The following is a 19,218-nucleotide window of genomic DNA, read 5'->3' on the forward strand; positions in this document are numbered from 1 at the left end:
CATTTTTTATTGCATCTATTTGATTCTTCTCTCTTTTCTTCTTTATTAGTCTTTCTAGCAGTCTATCAATTTTGTTGATCTTTTCAAAAAACAGCTCCTGGATTCATTGATTTTTTGAAGGGTTTTTTGTGTCTCTATCTCCTTCAGTTCTGCTGTGATCTTAGTTATTTCTTGCCTTCTGCTAGCTTTTGAATGTGTTTGCTCTTGCTTCCCTAGTTCATTTAATTGTAATGTTAGGGTGTCAATTTTAGATCTTTCCTGCTTTCTCTTGTGGGCATTTAGTGCTATAAATTTCCGTCTACACACTGCTTTAAATGTGTCTGAGAGATTCTGGTATGTTGTGCCTGTGTTCTCATCGGTTTCAAAGAACATCTTTATTTCTGCCTTCATTTGTTATGTACCCAGTAGTCATTCAGGAGCAGGTTGTTCAGTTTCCATGTAGTTGAGTGGTTTTGAGTGAGTTTCTTAATCCTGAGTTCTAGTTTGATTGCACTGTGGTCTGAGTGACAGTTTGTTGTAATTCCTGTTCTTTTACATTTGCTGAGGAGTGCTTTACTTTCAACTATGTGGTCAACTTTGGAATAAGTGCAATGTGGTGCTGAGATGAATGTATACTCTGTTGATTTGGGCTGGAGAGTTCTGTAGATGTCTATTAAGTCTGCTTGGTACAGAGCTGAGTTCAATTCCTGGATATCCTTTTTCACTTTCTGTCTCGTTGATCTGTCTAATATTGACAGTGCACCATCATCAAGACCAAAGGTAGATAAAACCACAAAGGTGGGAAAAAACAGAGCAGAAAAGGTGAAAATTCTAAAAATCAGAGTGCCTCTCCCCCTCCAAAGGAATGCAGTTTCTCGCCAGCCACGGATCAAAGTTGGACAGAGAATGACTGACGAGTTGAGAGAAGGCTTCAGACAATCAAACTTCTCCGAGCTAAAGGAGGAAGTTCGAACTCATTGCAAAGAAGCTAAAAACATTGAAAAAAGATTAGACGAATGTCTAACTAGAATAAGCAGTGCAGAGAATTCTTAAATGACCTGATGGAGCTGAAAACAAGAACTATGTGACGAATTCACAAGCTTCAGTAGCCGATTTGATCAACTGGAAGAAAGGGTATCAGTGATTGAAGATCAAATTAATGAAGTGAAGTCAGAAGAGAAGTTTAGAGAAAAAAAACAGTAAAAAGAAGTGAACAAAGCCTCCAAGAAATATGGGACTATGTGAAAAGTCCCATATTTAGATGGAGATATAGTCCAAATCTACATCTGATTGGTGTACCTGAAATTGATGGGGAGAATGCAACCAAGTTGGAAAACACTCTGCAGGATATTATCCAAGAGAACTTCCTCAACCTAGCAAGGGAGGCCAACATTCAAATTCAGGAAATACAGAGAATACCACAAAGATGCTCCTCAAGAAGAGCAACTCCAAGACACATAATTGTCAGATTCACCAAAGTTGAAATGAAGGAAAATGTTAAGGGCAGCCAGAGAGAAAGGTCAGGTTACCTACAAAGGGAAGCCCATCAGATTGACAGCAGATCTCTCAGCAGAAACTCTACAAGCCAGAAGAGAGTGGCGGCCAATATTCAACATTCTTAAAGAAAAGAATTTTCAACCCAGAATTCCATATCCAGCCAAACTAAGCTCCATAAGTGAAGGAGAAATAAAATCCTTTANAAATTGATGGGGAGAATGGAACCAAGTTGGAAAACACTCTGCAGGATATTATCCAAGAGAACTTCCTCAACCTAGCAAGGGAGGCCAACATTCAAATTCAGGAAATACAGAGAATACCACAAAGATGCTCCTCAAGAAGAGCAACTCCAAGACACATAATTGTCAGATTTACCAAAGTTGAAATGAAGGAAAAATGTTAAGAGCAGCCAGAGAGAAAAGTCAGGTTACCCACAAAGGGAAGCCCCTCAGATTGACAGCAGATCTCTCAGCAGAAACTCTACAAGCCAGAAGAGAGTGGCGGCCAATATTCAACATTCTTAAAGAAAAGAATTTTCAACCCAGAATTCCATATCCAGCCAAACTAAGCTTCATAAGTGAAGGAGAAATAAAATCCTTTACAGATAAGCAAATGCTGAGAGATTTTGTCACCACCAGGCCTGCCCTACAAGAGCTCCTGCAGGAAGCACTAAACATGGAAACATGGAAAGGAACAACCAGCACCAGCCACTGCAAAAACATGCCAAGTTGTAAAGACCATCGAGGCTAGGAAGAAACTGCATCAACTAATGAGCAAAACAGCCAGCTAACATCATAATAATGACAGGATCAAATTCACACATAACAATATTAACCTTAAATGTAAATGTGCTAATTGCTTCAATTAAAAGACACAGACTGGCAAATTGGATAAAGAGTCAAGACCCATCAGTGTGCTGTATTCAGGAGACCAATCTCACATTCAGAGACACACATAGTCTCAAAATAAAGGGATGGAGGAAGATCTACCAAGCAAATGTAAAACAAAAAAAGACAGGGGTTGCAATCCTAGTCTCTGATAAAACAGACTTTAAACCAACAAAGATCAAAAGAGACAAAGAAGGCCATTACATAATGGTAACAGGATCAATTCAACAAGAAGAGCTAACTATCCTAAATATATATAGATGCACCCAATACAGGAGCACCCAGAGTCATGAAATGCCTATTTTGTAACCTAGTGTTGGGGTCAGGGATGAGTAGGTAGGAGGGTTAAGGGAAAGAAATGATTGACCACTATTGCACCACCGTTAGAGTGAAGAATGCAGATTTTTTCCCTTATTTTTGCTAGCATTGTTGCTTCTGAGTATGTTAGATTACCTTATTTTGTCACTCTGCCCTAATGCTGACTCTTTTATACTTCAAAATCATGCAGGAGCTAATTATGAGATTGTAGATTAGGCTACATGAGATCCTCTTAAAAACATATCTATAGAAGCACAGCATAGTATAATTAAGACAATTTTCACAGCCTTGAAATCCTCTAAAGGCCCCAGGGTTGGTTTGGTTTGGTGCCAGAATATGTCAGGTTGACAGCCAACAATCATGGCTTGTTTTGTTTTGTTTTGTTTTTAACAAAGAGGAGCCTTCTGGCATACTACTCCTGCATGTTACATCACCACACTACCACAGGAGTTTGATGAGTTTCAATTGATTTAAGTTGGCACTCAATATAAAATGATAGATGCTGGGCTGACACAAGATAAGACAGTCATTTCTATCTTGGCAAAATAAAAAAATATTGGGGGAAAGGATAGCTTTTCTTGCTTCAACAATTTAGTTCTATCCTCTTATCTTGCTCTATTAACTTTAACAGATGGTTTTCTCTATCACATTAAGTAAAAAACAATTTTTAAGTGGATTTAGGATTAGAAACTTCAGAAACATCACAGGGTGAGCTAAGGAAGAGGGGCTCATGAAGGCATAGAGAAAGGTTGGTCTGAAAAGCTCAAAGATAGTCATAGAGAGCCTTATCATGGAAGCCAAAGGGTTGTGGATTTTTCCCTTATAAAGTATATTAAATAAGCTTGAGAGAACTTGCTCAATAAAGAAGTTGAATATGAAAAAGGCCTGAAAGTGACCATTGGCATTGACAATTAGGATGACATTAATTACTTCACAGAGCAACTATAACACAGTTGTGAAGGTAGATAAAGTACATTGTGAGGCAGTATGGATAATGAAAATCTGGATTCTAAGTAGAAATGGGGGTGTGAGCAGCCAGGAAATTGATAAGGGCAGTCAAGGAGAAGAATTCTACTGAAATAAGGTAAAGAAAGATTTGTTTTTAAGGGTTGGAGAAAGGAGCATATTCATTGTCTGAAAGGAAGAAACCAGTAGAAGAAAACAGATTGAAGGCAAGCTGAGAGAGCTGAGCTCTGGTTCCATTTTGGATCCTATCTATATGTTCAGTTATCTCCCTAGATTCTTCGACTAATTCTTTGTTCAAAGAAAATGCCACAAGCTCTAGGCTACTGTCGGAGTCTGAAGTCACCCTCATTGCTTTCTGCTACTTGCTGACTTTGTTACTGGTCCTAGTTCTTGGGCTCTGGCTCTATCCCTTGTGGCCAAGCCCTTGACTTAAACCTCAATTCATTCCAATTATTCTATTTTGAGTTCTCACTTTGACTTATTTCTAACAATTCTTGTTGATCACTCTAGAAATGAGGTTTTTACCTCACACTTCACTTTCTTCTTAGGTATGGTATTATACATTTATAACTGCCTACCTCACAGCCATTTCCTACCTTCTTCTTCCTGGTTAATATAACCCCAATTCTGTTCAGCTCTCCAGTGACAATATGCTTTAAGAGGTGGTCAGCCCCGTCCCACCCTAGGAGGGGAATTTACTTAGTCAAAGCTAGTTATGCAAATTCTATTTCCCTGGACAGTGATTTGTTCTGGAAAAGGATGTGTCAAAATTCTTATCTGATGGCAGTCTGAAGTCCTGGAAGAAATATTTCCACTTTTTCTACTGGATATAGCAGTGTCTACATGGAATATCTGGCAAATTGACTCATCCAGTGACCATGAAAGAACAAGATAGAGCTGCTGAGCAAAAAGGAGAGAACCTGGGTGCATGGAATATTGTAGAATCTCTGTGTTATTTAATGGTACCCAGAATTGCCTACCTTTGGTTTTCTTGCTATGTAAGTTGTTTTCTCAGATATGTTTCATTGGATTTTCTGCTTCTTTAAATAAAAAAGATTCTAAGTGACATATTATAGAAGAAAAGGCTGAGAAAAACTCACTTTATTGAGGTCATACTACATATCAAATATTTTGCATCCATTATTTGGCTTAATTTTTATAATGACCTTATGAAGATCATATTTGATCTCCATTTAAAGAGGAGTACAACTCAAAAAGCCTGAATTTTCCCCACGAGGTCGAAAGTCTTGACCCCAAATTTTCATATGCATCATCAAGCATTGCATCTAGTTTTGCCTAATACCTGTTTCCCAGACTTCAAACTTTTATGAATTTCAAAGTTCTGCAGTAGAACATGGGGGTATGAGTAAAAATTGCAAAATAAGGCAGATTGTTCAAACCTTAGCACATTTATTAGTCTGGTGAACTAAGATTACTCAGATCCTAAATTCTGTATTAGTATTTGTAAAAGGCAATAATAGTACCTATTCACGAGTTGTACAGCATTTAACAAACACCAATACAGCTTAGTCATATAACCAATGGCTTTATTTATATTAATGCTGCTAGTGCAAAATATACAGTCGAGTTTTAAAAATCATATCATAGAATTTTAGGACTATAAGAGATTGCAGAAATGAAATTTTGTAATACCCCTGCCACTGAGCATATAAACTTAACCTGCAATTCAAAAAATAGCTCAGAGCTAAATATATAAGTGATCTTCTTATGAGTTACTTTTACAAAGCTAAATATAATAACTTTATGTCATTAAATTTATGATAACCGTCATTCGAAATTAATGACCAGCTAAGTAAACACAGCCACATGGAGAAAGAAAGGAAAACATATCTAGTTAGAATTTAAGAACATGATCATTTTACTGCATTTAACCATACCTGGTGGACAACTCTGTAGTGTTGTACAATTGAGAAAACATTAAACTTGGAAGCAAAAGATGTAGCTGAGATCAAACCCCTTCTCCATTATTCATTATGTCTGTAACTTTGTGCAAGTCATTTACTGCCCCTAAATCCAAATCTTTTTATCTTTAAAATGGGAGTGATAATTTAGCCCTTTGCTTATCTCACAGTTGGATTCTATAGTCAAAGTATATACAAAAGCCTTTTATGCATTGAAATATGCAGCATACATGAAAGGAAAATAATAGAAATTTCAGTGAACACAAATGGTGGAAACTTCAGACTGCATATTCTGTAACGTGTTCTTTAAGTTATTTTTCCTTAGGATATTTACTCATTACCTATTCTGAAGAATCAGCATCCTTTCTGAAACTGCACACTACTAACACAGCATAGTGCCATGGATGGCTACAGATTCAACCCAAGCCTTTTGATCATGATGAGCTTTGAAGGATTCCCATCTCTAGAGCTGTGCTCACTTTGCTCACTGTACTTGATAGAATCAAGCTACAGGCTTAGCATATGATAGTTGGTTTGAGTCAAATTTGGAAATCACTCAATCAAGAAACCACTCAATCACCCTGTCTAGAAAAAAAATGAATTAGAGAAGAAAAAACCAAGATGACCCAGACCCAATTCTGAAAGTGTTTTTAATGGGACATTGATTCAGCCTATACTGACTTTTATTTACTAAAAATAAAAAATAATGTTGGCAATACTGTTTGTGGAGTCTCTTCCAGACAGCTGTAACATCTGAGAAACACTTGAATGCTGCCTATAAAGTTTTATAAATAACAGCATCATCCTTATCTAGGATTATTTTTCTAATTCCATAAGGCCTTAAATAAACTGAGTTATTTTCCAGGAATGTCAGAAAGCTCTAGAAATCATTGGACCTCACTATTCACTATTCTATTATTGCAATTGTAAGTTGCTATGAAAGTCCAGAATTCCTGTTATCCATAGAAACTATACTTTCTATGCTGGTCAGATTCTCGGGTTGGCCCAAAAACTGACTGCAAATTCAATATGAGACAAATAGGAAGGAGCAGTTCAGAAAGCCAAGGTAATTACTGACCGCATTGACAGTGAACACTGTACAAGAATGAAAACAAACTAGGAACAAGAGAGCCATGTACCAATTCTGGGGTCATGGTTGAAAAGGCGTATGTCCAAGAAAGACCAGAGAAACACAACTAGAAACCCACAAGGTATCTATTTCTTTCTCTTCATACTTAATCATTTAAAAGGTGTAGTCTACATTGGTCGACAATCCTCCTATTCACTGAAAAATGTATTACAACATGAGGTACATAAAAAGGAAATTATCGGTTTGTTGGAAATATCACAAACTAGAGTATACATCGAAAACCGCAGTTGTTTCATTATAAGAAATGCAGGCCCGGCAAGGTGGCCCATGCCTGTAATCCCAGCACTTTGGGAGGCCGAGGTGGGTGGATCACCTGAGGTCAGGAGTTCGAAACCAGACTAACCAACATGGTGAAATCCCATCTCTACTAAAAACAAATAAATCAGCCAGGCACGGTGGTGGTCACCTGTAGTCCCAGCTACTCAGGAGGCTGAGGCAGGAGAATTGCTTGAACCCAGGAGATGGAGGTTGCAGTGAGCAGAGATCATACCATTGTACTCCAGCCTGGGTGACAGAGCAAGAGTCTGTCAGAAAGAAAGGGAAGGGAAGGGAGGGGAAGGGAAGGGAGGAGAAAGAACAAAAAAGAAAAGAAAGAAATGCAAATGGCCAACTTTTCAAGGAAATGTCAAATTGCCTTCTGAGGTTATTGCACAAATTTACCAACCCCCAGCAGTGTATAAACTTTAACATAGTTCCTCATCTTTCTCTACACTTGATATAGTCAGATTTCTTGATTTTTGTCACTATAAAATTATATGCAATTATGCTTTTAATCTACATTTTTCTGATTAGTAAAGAGATTAAGCATCTTTTCTTCCCCACTTATTTCTCATTTGGTTTTATGTGTATTCATGTTATTTGATTTATAAGGGTTTTAAAAATGTGTGTGTGTGTGTGTGTATGTGTGTGTTTATGAAACTAACCTTTTATTAGTTAAATGTGTTGCAAATTTTGTCTTAGTTACTTGGCAACTTTTATTTATATTTATGTATCTTTTGATGAACAGAAGCTTTTCAATCCAATGTAGTTAAATTTAAGCCTTTTGTTCTATGTTAACACTATTCGTTTCTTTTTTAAAGGAGTCCTTCATTACCCAAAAGACCTGAGATAGTCTCCTATATTTTTTTTTTCTAAAAGTTTTAAAGATTTCACATTTAATCCCTTAATCCATCTGGAATTGATTTCTGAGCATGATATGGTCCTCCTATCAGTTTTCCATCCACGCATTTTTAATCATGTTGCAGTTCTCCTCAAAATTTGTTCTGCTTCAGGTCATGACTGAGCTTCATGTTATCAAATCCAATGAGCGATTTCCTGATTTTTTTTTTTTTTTTTTTTTTTTGCGGTATTTGAGAATCTACACAACTCTTCCCTTCTTGAAACTGTCTTGCATTTCATCTGTGACATTACTCTCTTGATTTTCCTTTTACCTTTTGCTCTGATCTCTCTAGCCTTCATTGCCTCCTCCATCTGTCCCCATAATGCTGATGTGACCCAGTGTTTCATCTTCAACCACTCCTCTTCTCATATACTTAGTCTTTTCCAGTGTCCTTCCCATACCCATTGTTTAGTAGACATCTATGTTCTAATGATTCATACATCCATTAACTCAAACCCACGTCTCTAGCTATAATACTAGCTCTCTGGAGCCAAATGACTACTTGGCATTATTGGCAGGATTTCCGAAAGGCATCTCAAAATCAACAACTTTAAAAGAGAATCTTTATTCTTCTCCCCCTCCTTCCAAAATCTTCTCCTCTTGCTTCACGACTTACCCCAGATGTTGACACCACCCTCTACTTGGTCAGCAAGTCAAAAATAAAAAGCCATCCTACACTCGTCCCTTGCCACCACTGCCCTTCATCCTCTGCATCTCATCAGCCAGCTTGTCTTAGAGATTCCCTTATATGAGTATCTCTCATGTGTGCAGATTCCTCTTCACTCCCTCTGCCGCTGCCTTAATTCAAAGACCCATTATTTTTCTGTTGGACATTTGCAGTAGCCTTTTAAATTGTCCCCCTGGAGCCAGGCTGCACCACCAGAATCTATCATCTGCACCTTTCAGAGTAATCTTTATAAAATGCAAATCTCATCATAAGACAGGTAGGGTCCTATTCTCATGTATACAACATTCCTACACTTCTCAATCCTCATACTGCCCCAGGCCACAGTGTCAGGCCCATTACTCTACTCAGAGATGGTCGCCAATCCTCCTGCAGTTACCAACACAGAATTTCCACTGAGCTGCCACCTTCAGATTAAGGGGAATGCTTTGCCACCCACCAGTTGTTACTTTAGTTAGTTATTAGCCCACCCAGCTACCACCAGAGTATGGATTCTTACCTCAATCCCTTTTTCCTTCATCCAAATGGCCACATTTGAAATCCCTTCTTGGCGCCTTCAGCTGCGATCTCTGAATATCTCTTTCCACAACAAAATACTTCGGAAATTCTAAATTCTTTACCAAATATTTATTTGTTGTAGTGTTTCATAGACAAAACATGCAAATATTGGCTGCTCATTGCTTGACCCAATCCCTAGTAACTTCCAAGTTAGGTCTCCTACTCCTCCCACTACATTTTACTTCCAAGCCATCTTGTGCTCTTACATGACTCCAAGTACTTTCTATCTTACAACTCCTACCAAAACTCTGTCTCCAGCCAAACTCATATCTTGAGCTCCGCATCTAACTCCTACTAGACATCTCCATTTGAATGTGTCCTAAACACTTCGAACTCAAAACTAAATTCATTATATGCATCTATCTCCAATTATCCTTCTCTTCCTCAAATTACATAATATCTCATGAAATAGCACTAGTATCTACCCCGTTGCCAAAGGAGCCATTATTTCCTCCTATTTGCTTCAAATTAAATCAATCATTGAGTCACCACCTCCTAAATATATCTCAAAACTCCACCCTTCCTTTTGTCCTCATGCCACTGTCCTAAATCAAACTATTATACTTCCTTGCCTGATCTATAGTGACAGCCTTCTGATGAATTTCCCTTTCTCCATTTTTTCTTTCTTTATTTAACATAGTTTCACAAGGTATGGTAGCAAGGAGTCATTTTCCAGACATGCAAATCTGTTCATGTCCCCTGTTAGAATACCTTGGTAACCTCAGTACTACTTCCCTAATATGAAATAAAATGGGGGTGGGAAGGAGGAGTAGACTTCATGATCCCCAAAGCTCTTATTTTTCTGGGTCAAGAACACAAAAGAATCTAGGAGCCTTTATAAAACAATATTTTACTTCAGGCTAAAGTTGTAGTTACTCAAAAGCATTAGAAGGTCCACAAGGGAGGTATGGAAATTCAAGAGCAGTCCCTTTATTCCATTCTACCAACTTCACCACCAAAATAGCCAGCCTCAGGAATGTTTAGCTCTTGAACATTGTGTCCTCTTTTCCCTTAACAAGTATTTTTTTGCCCCTTTTTCCTCATTCTCAGGGTCATACCTCTTCTCATGTTAGTTGTCAGTTCTGTTAAGTTTTTTCTAGATGGAGATGGAGAAGAGATACAGGGAAAGGCAATCTCACACTGGCCAATTCTCCTTGAATGGTACCTGCACAATGATCAGAATTTTCACAGTACTGTGGAATTTCATTATCTTTTGTTATTTTAAGAATGTCTGTCTCTTTTCTTTGTCCTAGTTGCAATATACTTGATTCCAGAAGGAGAAGAAAACACTTACATTCTTAAAAAACATAAAAAAGTATCCATTTTTAAAATAGTTTATAACTGGCCTTGTGTAATTCCCCATACTGCTACTAACATTTGATGCATTATAGCAGATGCTCGTTCCTCTTCCATATCTGGTCAGTTTTCACCATTTCTGTACAGGCTGACATATTCAAAGTGTAGACACCTGTGACTATGCCCAATCACCTTCTCCAGTTACAAGAGTATGCCTGGCTAGCATGTAGGGCAGGCCAGACATGGTGGGGGGTTAGCATACCCAGGAGCAGCAATTGACAAACTATGAATGGGAATTTGTAAATAAACTTCCAGTTTCCTCGCACTTTGAGGGGAACAATTTTGAAGAATGCTCTGCATAGTCTTTCAGAGGTCTCTGGTGGGATTAGGCACTAGTTTCCTAAGTTGTAATTTGCTCTGTTAATGCACCCTGTGTTGACTTTATTATCTTCTGTCTTTCTTCCTCCTTTACCTACAAAAGCTTTTTCAGACCCACCTCTCAAACTGCTTTCACTCAGATCTTTTATCTCAAGTTCTGATTTTGAAAGAACTAAACTTAAAACAATTAGTGCTAAAATAGACCTAAAAAGCAAAACTTTGGACTGTATTTTTGAATTGATTATTCACCAGTCAGATAGCAACAAGGTACCATTGCTGGTAACATGTGGGCTGGTGGTAAGTTGTAGCATGCTGTAGGTAATAGCATCATTATTACTAAGCAAATTCTTAGATTTCATCTTTGATTAACTGGGATCAGGTAGAAGTAAGAAGGTAACACATGATCTTAAAGTCTGTGAAATTGATTGGGTATGGTTAACAGCCATAAAACCTCTGAAGGAAGAAAATGACACTCTTAGGTCAACAATTGTCAACAGGGCTCAGGGTGACAGCCAGAATGTCTTCATGGCAACATTTAAACAAAACCTTTATCACTTGTTGCAGGTAGCACACATTGCTTTAAATCAGCCCCAAAATTTGATTGGAGGGGTGAAAGACTTACAAAGGACACTGAATTAAAAGTCTCTGTCAGGAAAGGAATTAGATTCTATGATGTAGGATGCAGACATCTGAGTAAATATGTTTGAGAATTTTGAACCTCCAGAATGCTGTGGGATGGCAAAAGTGACTTCACTTGTTATATGAGGGCAGGCTCCTATTGCCTGAAGTCTATGAAAAACTCTCCCCTGCCATAAGGCAAAGGATTTGCAAGAGAATGCTCATTTCTCAGGAGCTATATTTGCCTCAACTCACTGTTTCTGGACAAGCAATTAGGGTCGCATCTCAGTATCATCAGAGCAGGGAAGTACTGTTCCTACCACAGGAGCAAAACAAGTATTCACTGAAAGAATGGGAGGACCTGGCTAAAGCAAGAACTAGGAGAACATACCTGGGGATTGATATTTAGGGTAATGATGGGAACTGGGGGAAGGATAAGCTGAATGATAGAGATCTCTTCTGTGCCTCTAGTTTAATATCCTGATAAGAGTGCCTGGAGATGGTGTAGATATTACACCACAATGTCAGTTTGAATCAAAGAAATAACAATGGCCTATAGTAAATGAAGTAGAGTTGCTACAACAGCCTTGATAAAGTACTGAAGAGGATGTAAAGGGTCTTAAAGATGTGGCTATGCTGGGATGAATTTACTACATAACCTGAGAAAGCCCAGCAGTTTTCTGTGTTCCCCACTGAGGGTTGAAGTAGAGAAGAAGACACTCTTTTCATTGAAACAATAGTGAATCGGAAGTGCAGTAGTGAATGGAGCACCAGCATTATTGAAAAGCTCATGGATGGCTGTTCTCTATAGTGCAGTGTTTATGAAGGAAGGAGATATTGCAATGGAGCTGGACTGAGTGTCTATGGAGACGTTAGGATTCTGTAATAGCAAGTCAGATGTTGACAGTTACAGTGAATAACATCAAGGCTGTTTTCATGCTGCTGATAAAGACATACCCAGGACCAGGCAATTTACAAAGGAAAGATGTTTAATGGAAAACTCACAGTTCCACATGGCTGGGGAAGCCTCACAATCATGGGGTAAGGCAAGGAGGAGCAAGTTACATCTTACATGGATGGTGGCAGGCAAAGAGAGAGTTTGTGCAGGTAAACTCCCGTTTTTAAAGCCATCAGATGTCATGAGATGTATTCACTATCACGAGAACAGCACAGAAAAGACCCACCCCCATGATTCAATTATCTCCCACTGGGCACCTCTGACAACATGTGGGAATTATGGGTGCTACAAGATGAGATTTGGGTGGGGACACAGAGTTGAATCATATCAACAACCATGGGTCTTGACCTACAGATATTTGAGGTAATTGCAAATGGATTATTGATGTTTCTAGGGAGGATATTAATGGTTAGCCAAAGAGTATGTGACATGATCACAACAACAACAAAAAGATCTAGAACTGGTAAGGGAAAAGCTTATATCAATTACTGCAATGGAAGATTATAATCTCTCATGCAGTTCCTATGATTGAGTCAGTTTTCAGACACAGGACTCCTTAAATGAATGACATGATTGTTGCCTTGAAGAAGGACTCCATAAGGTCACAGCAAATATATACAATAGCCATCACCCTAATTCTTTCTCACGATGACCTAAGGCCATTTACCAAAGTCTCTATATGTTTGGGAAGGGAAAATACTTAAATTGTATGAGAGCCACTGAATACAAGGTCTAAACTGATACTGATATGAGGTAACCTGACATAGTTTGTCTGTGTCCCCACCCAAATCTCATCTTGAATTGTAGTTCCCATAATCCCCACATTTCGTGGGAGGAACCCAGTGGGAAATAACTGAATCATGGGGGTGGTTACCCTCATGCTGCTCTGGTGATAGTGAGTTCTCAAGAGAACTGATGGTTTTATAATGGGATTTTCCCCTTTTGCTTGGCACTTCTCCTTGATACTGCCATGGGAAGAAGGACATGTTTGCTTCCCTTCCCACCATGATTGTAAGTTTCCTGAGGCCTTCCCAGTCATGCTGAATTAAACCCCTTTCCTTTACAAATTACTCATTCTTGAGTATGTCTTTATTAGCAGCATGAAAATAGACTAATACAGGACCCAACGTGTCTTAATGGTCCACTGTTAAAGTGAAAGCATACAGAAGTCAGGCAACAAATAGAGTCCTGGTCAAAGTCCATCTCACTGAGAGTCCACTGACCCTGTGATCATTTACTAGAATCTTGTGTGTATAATCTTTTTGGATATATTTACTTGCTGGAAGAATCCTCACAATGGTTCCCTGACATATGGAGTTAGAGCCCTTTTGGATAATAAAGGCCTAGTGAAAACCCTTGAAACGATTCATCCCCCAGGTCAAGATAGTAAATTAAAAGCAATATTACATTTTGGACAGAATAGCAAAGAATTGTAGCACTCTCAAAGATTAAACAATGCAGACATAATGGTGCCCACCTTATCTCCATTTAATTCACTGGCATTAACCAACACAACCAGATGGACATAAGAAGGTCTGAAGGTAAAAGACTGAATTGCAGACATTTAGTCAGATGAAGTATCTTAACTAGAACAGATGAGCATGCGCTCTACAACTTAATATGAGATTACTCATCTAGAGATGGCATTCTTTTCCATCTCCGTCAAAAAAAGAGGGATTAAGAGCAGTTTGCTTTTACCTGGGGGGAACATCAGTACATATTTACAGTTTTGCTTCTAGCTAAGGTAATTCTTCTGCTCTCTGTCATAATATAGTTCTGGATAATCTTAAAATTTTCACAAACATCAAGCTTCTGCATCGTATTGATATTGCTGGAGAGCAAGAAATGCAAATACATGTGCCACTAGTAATATCCATATATACATTGGTGACAAATAACCCCCAAAATAAATCAAAATCCTGCCATATTGGTAAAGTTTTAGAGGTTAATTGCCCGGAGGAATGCTTGAATATACCCTCAAAGTTACAGGACAAATTCACATACCTTGCCCCTTCTGCCACTAAGAAAAAAAAGAATAGCCCTTAATAGACCTCCTTATATTTTAGATATAGCATATACTACACTTGGAACTACTGCTTTTACACATTTATAGAGTAATACTGACACTCCCAAATTTTTTAGAGACTAGGTAAAGAGAGGACTCTGTAGCAGATTAAAGATCTGCCATTTGGCCATCTGACCCATCAGATTTCGTTTTGGTAGAGATATATAAGGCAGATTAAAATGTTTGGCAGAGTCTAAGATTTCTGAGCAAGGCCATCTCATGTGCAGAAGAAAATAAATAAAAGAGAAGTTCTGGCAAGCTACCAGTAGAAACTAGCTGTATGGGCCCTGGTAGATGCTAAATGCAAGGCCATGAGATACCAAGTGACAAGAAAACTGAAAATGCCCATCAGGAACTAGCTATCTTCAGATCCTTCCCTGTTTACCCTAAAACAGTAAAAATTCAGAGTACAGTGGAAATGGGGATTGTGTTCTAAAAAGTCCAGATCAGATAAGTTAATATGAAGAGGTGGCACAGATCCCCAAGTCTCTTCAGGTCACACATATAGACCCATGGTACATTCCTTATATCCTGATAGGTTTGTCCTATATGTTGGGGAAAGCCATTAATCAGGTGACTGCTCTTGCACTCATCCCAACTCATGGGTGGCCATGAAAGATGATGGCAAGGGCAAACTAAACAGCACACCTGGTCATCGGCCTCCTGTGAAGGGAGAACTAAAAGTTCAGACCACTCAGGGATGAAAAGATGATGTTCTGAGCAATCTCACCAGACAAACAATTTAGATCAATGAAAGTGCTGACAAGGTGAGGGAAATCCAGAATGATTGGTAGAAAGCACAGATGATATATTTCAAATTTGGCCTTAGAACCAGATAGAGCAACAGAGATAATAGTTCATCTCATTATCAATCCCATTATATTTTTTTAGATTGTGACCAACAACCTATCCACTGGTAAAACAAAAGACTCAATATGGGACACTATACCTGAATACTTTTTACTGCAAGCACTATGACTCTGCATGAGAGCTTTCTCTGGCTATAGGATTTTGCAAACCTACACTCAACTTACATACTGGCAAATCTGGAAATGTTGGGGAGTTGACATCTTTAAGAATGACCTTCAATCAATTATAGTTTGGATCTGATAGATAAATATCCTGGCTTCTTCACTCCTCAGATATAAAAGTTCTGAGGCATGCTCTACACAGTCTTCCAGAGTTCCATAGTAGGACTGATCCCCCATTGTTTCAATACGTGACCTGGTCATTAATGCATTCCATATTGGGGTTCCTACTTTCTTAATCTTTTTTTCCCACTCTTCCCCAATCACCTTCCAAATGAATTACTTTCACTCCCTTGGGGAGAGGGATCCTTATCCCAGAACAAATTAGATTCTGGAAATGTGTACTCTTACAGCTTTCTATATGTCCCTTGTCATAGCACCACATTTATTGTTATCGCTTGCCATTTTCCAATTGACTAAAAGTATTAAGAAGACAGGGATGATTTCTATCCTGCTCACAACAAATACCAAATGTCTAGCACAGCTTAAATATAGTATAAACCCAACAAATATTTGTTCAATGAAATCACTTGCAAACTAAACTTATCACAATGGCTTCCTTCCATCTCAATTTAAAATAGAAAACCCAGTTGGCCTCTCATCTCCAGCCATCTCCCTAGTTGTAGATTTTATTTTATTTATTAAACTGCAGTTCTCTGCACAAATCATATTGTCATATTGCCAAGGCTTTGCCCATTTGCTTCTTCTGCTGTTTAGTATTTCCCTCCTATCTTATTCCTGCCAATCCTTCAAGTCTCAATTAAAGTATAACCATCTCTGGAAATCCTTCCTTAATGCCTCAGTAATATTTAGAGGTGTCTCTGTCCCCAAAGAACCTTGAGCCTAATTCTAATTCTTTTTAACATTTAAAAAAAATTGAAACATTTTTCTTTCCCCCTAAACCCATAAGCTGCTCAAGAAATGAATCCGTAGGTGTTTTATTTTCATACAGTGCCTAGCACAGTGTCTGGGGAAAGTTATGTGCTCAAAAGTATTTTCTGGCTGAAGATGAACATGACATATTAATATTATTAAGAATTAGTGATGTTGAGCCTGGAAAGAAATCTTAAGGAACGCAGGGCATTTGTCTCAAATATTCAAGGACTACCTACAGGAATAAGCATTAAAAACTTCAGTGCTTTTCTCAGTAAATTATGACTAATTGCTTTCTGAGTTTGCAGAATGAGATGCTTGGGAATGTAAAAAAATGCTTATTGGTTGCAACAGCTGCTGATGTGTATACTTTCTTATATCAATTACTAAATATTGCTGTTGGCAGTTGTTAGCAGTTTGATATGTATCTGTACTTGTTAATAGCAAAGGCCTTGGGATCTAGCTTCCTGGATTCAAATACCAATCCTGCTTTTTAATAGCTACACAACCTTGGGAAACTCAAAGTAGTATTTCAATGCCTCAGTTTTCACATCGGTAAAGTGGGTTTAATAAAAGTATCTAGTTTACAGGGTTGTGAGAGTTAAATAAATTATCATATGTAAAACATTTAAAACAATATGTGCTACACAGATGATCATTATAATACAACTGTTTTATTCAACCCACTAGGCCAAAGCAGGCCCAACGAATGAAAGTGTTAGCATATTTTGATTCAATATAAAAATTACTTTTGACAATTTATGCTATCCAACAGTGAAACTGGCTGTCTCACAATAGTGAACATTATACCACTAGAAGTTAAACCATCCACCCAAGCAGTGGTTATCTGTACTGTAATGTAGTTGAGATTTTTTTAAAATTCTAATATATTCTGATTCTATGACTCCTCCAGCAACATATTGTGATAGCATATGCCAATTTGTACATCATGTCTTTATTTAATGACATCAAATCCCTTAAAATTTAAACTTTCTTCTCCCTTCCAGAGGTGGGAAACTAAATGAAATGAAAGAGAATGAGAACTTTTATCTTTAACACTTTCTTTGGTATCTCCTCCAACTAGGTAACAAACAATTATTCAGCTGAAGAAGACATTAGTAAAGGCTGGCTAGCACGATAACAGTTAGAACACACGCACAAACTTTCTTACTGCCAATATTATTCCTCAGCTGAGACCATTCCTGAGTTTTATGATCTAGATTGGGGTCCACAACCCATGGGTCATGGTGCCGGTACTGGTCAATGGCCTGTTAGGAACTGGGCCACACAGCAGGAGGTGAGTGGTAGACAAGCAGGCATTATCATGTGAGCTCTGCCTCCTGTCAGATCAGCAGTGGTATTAGATTCTCATAGGAGTACAAACCCTATTGTGAACTGTGCACATGAGGGATCTAGGTTGTACGCTCCTTATACAAATCTAACTAGTGCCTGATGATCTGAAGTGGAATAATTTCATCCTGAAACCACTCTCCAACCCTGGCCATGGAAAAATTGAATGAAACCAGTCCCTGGTGTCAAAAAGGTTGGGGACTGCTGGTCTGGATAACACATACTGGAGGGTCATAATATTGCCACTTAGACTTCCATGGGCACAGGTGGAGAGATGCTGGAGAAAAGGAAGTTTTAAAGCCATAAGAAGGCATAACAAAGTTCTAAATTCTCATTCATTTCACAAGAGCCTGTCTGCCCCATGAAGAAAAACTAAACAACATTTCACTAAGGCTAAACCCTGAAGTTTGATCTGGAAACAAGCACTATTTTTTCCAATTCTCCATGTTATCCGACACCCCAACCCCCATGCCCATCACTCTCCCAGATAATAATGTATCTAACCATGGGCACATGGGAACTCTTACAGAAACAACCTCTATTTTTTTTCCCTGACAAAACCATTATATTAGGTTGTATTCCTTGTTTCACCACCATTTTTATTCCTTCCAGCAGTGTGTTTAGGTTGCATAAATCCAAGATTTAGAAAAAGAAATTGATACAGATATGAATTGAATCATTCAAACAGAAGGGTCACATTGAAAGTTCTCTAATGACATTAGTCCAATAACTGGAATTCAACAATGAAGTTTCTAAAATCAAAATTATAGATCTTCACACATTTTTCTCGAGCATTCTTTAAATGGAAACTGCGTAGAAATGTAAAACCTCAATCACCATAGAATTAGTCTCTCCCAAGAGCACTGAGACAAGTTGTAGCCCTAAAAACAACAGCTTTATTAATTGTACTTTTTAAAAATTATCATCATACTCTCCTCTCTTTTGCCATGTACTAATTAAAAGTGACTCCTTAAAAAACACTATTTAGAGTTTCTGTTTGGAACTTTTAAGCACTACTATTGCCGTGTTGGGAAACTGCCCTAAAACTTCCAGGTAAGGAAGCCAATCTACCCTACTGAAGAAGAAGACATGGAGACCTGATGTGACCCAGCTGACAGCCAACACCAACTGCCAGACATGAGAATGAGGCCACTTTGGACAGTCCAGCTGACCAGCTAGTAGAATGCAGCTGCCTGAATGAGCCAAGAAGGCAAAGCAGCAGATGAACCAACCTGCCAACCCACGGAACCATGATAAATAATAAATTTGTTTGTTTTCACAAAGCAAGTGTGGGGATGATTTGTTACACAACTGTAGATAACTGGTATATCTTACATGAAAGTCCCATTTCCTCCAGGTGGTTCTGGTTTTCTGCTATATCTGGAATAACAGCTTATGCTTCTCACCTCTCTAGTTCTGGGGAAAATGAGAATACAAGAGTCTGAACCTGGATTGATCCATAGTTGTTAACTTTTAGGGGCCTACCCTATGCTACCAAGACATGTACCCTATATTTTGAGTTTTGAATCCT

The sequence above is a fragment of the Rhinopithecus bieti genome, unplaced genomic scaffold, assembly GCF_001698545.2.
Source record: "Rhinopithecus bieti isolate Rb0 unplaced genomic scaffold, ASM169854v2 scaffold_1070, whole genome shotgun sequence".
NCBI lineage: Eukaryota > Metazoa > Chordata > Mammalia > Primates > Cercopithecidae > Rhinopithecus > Rhinopithecus bieti.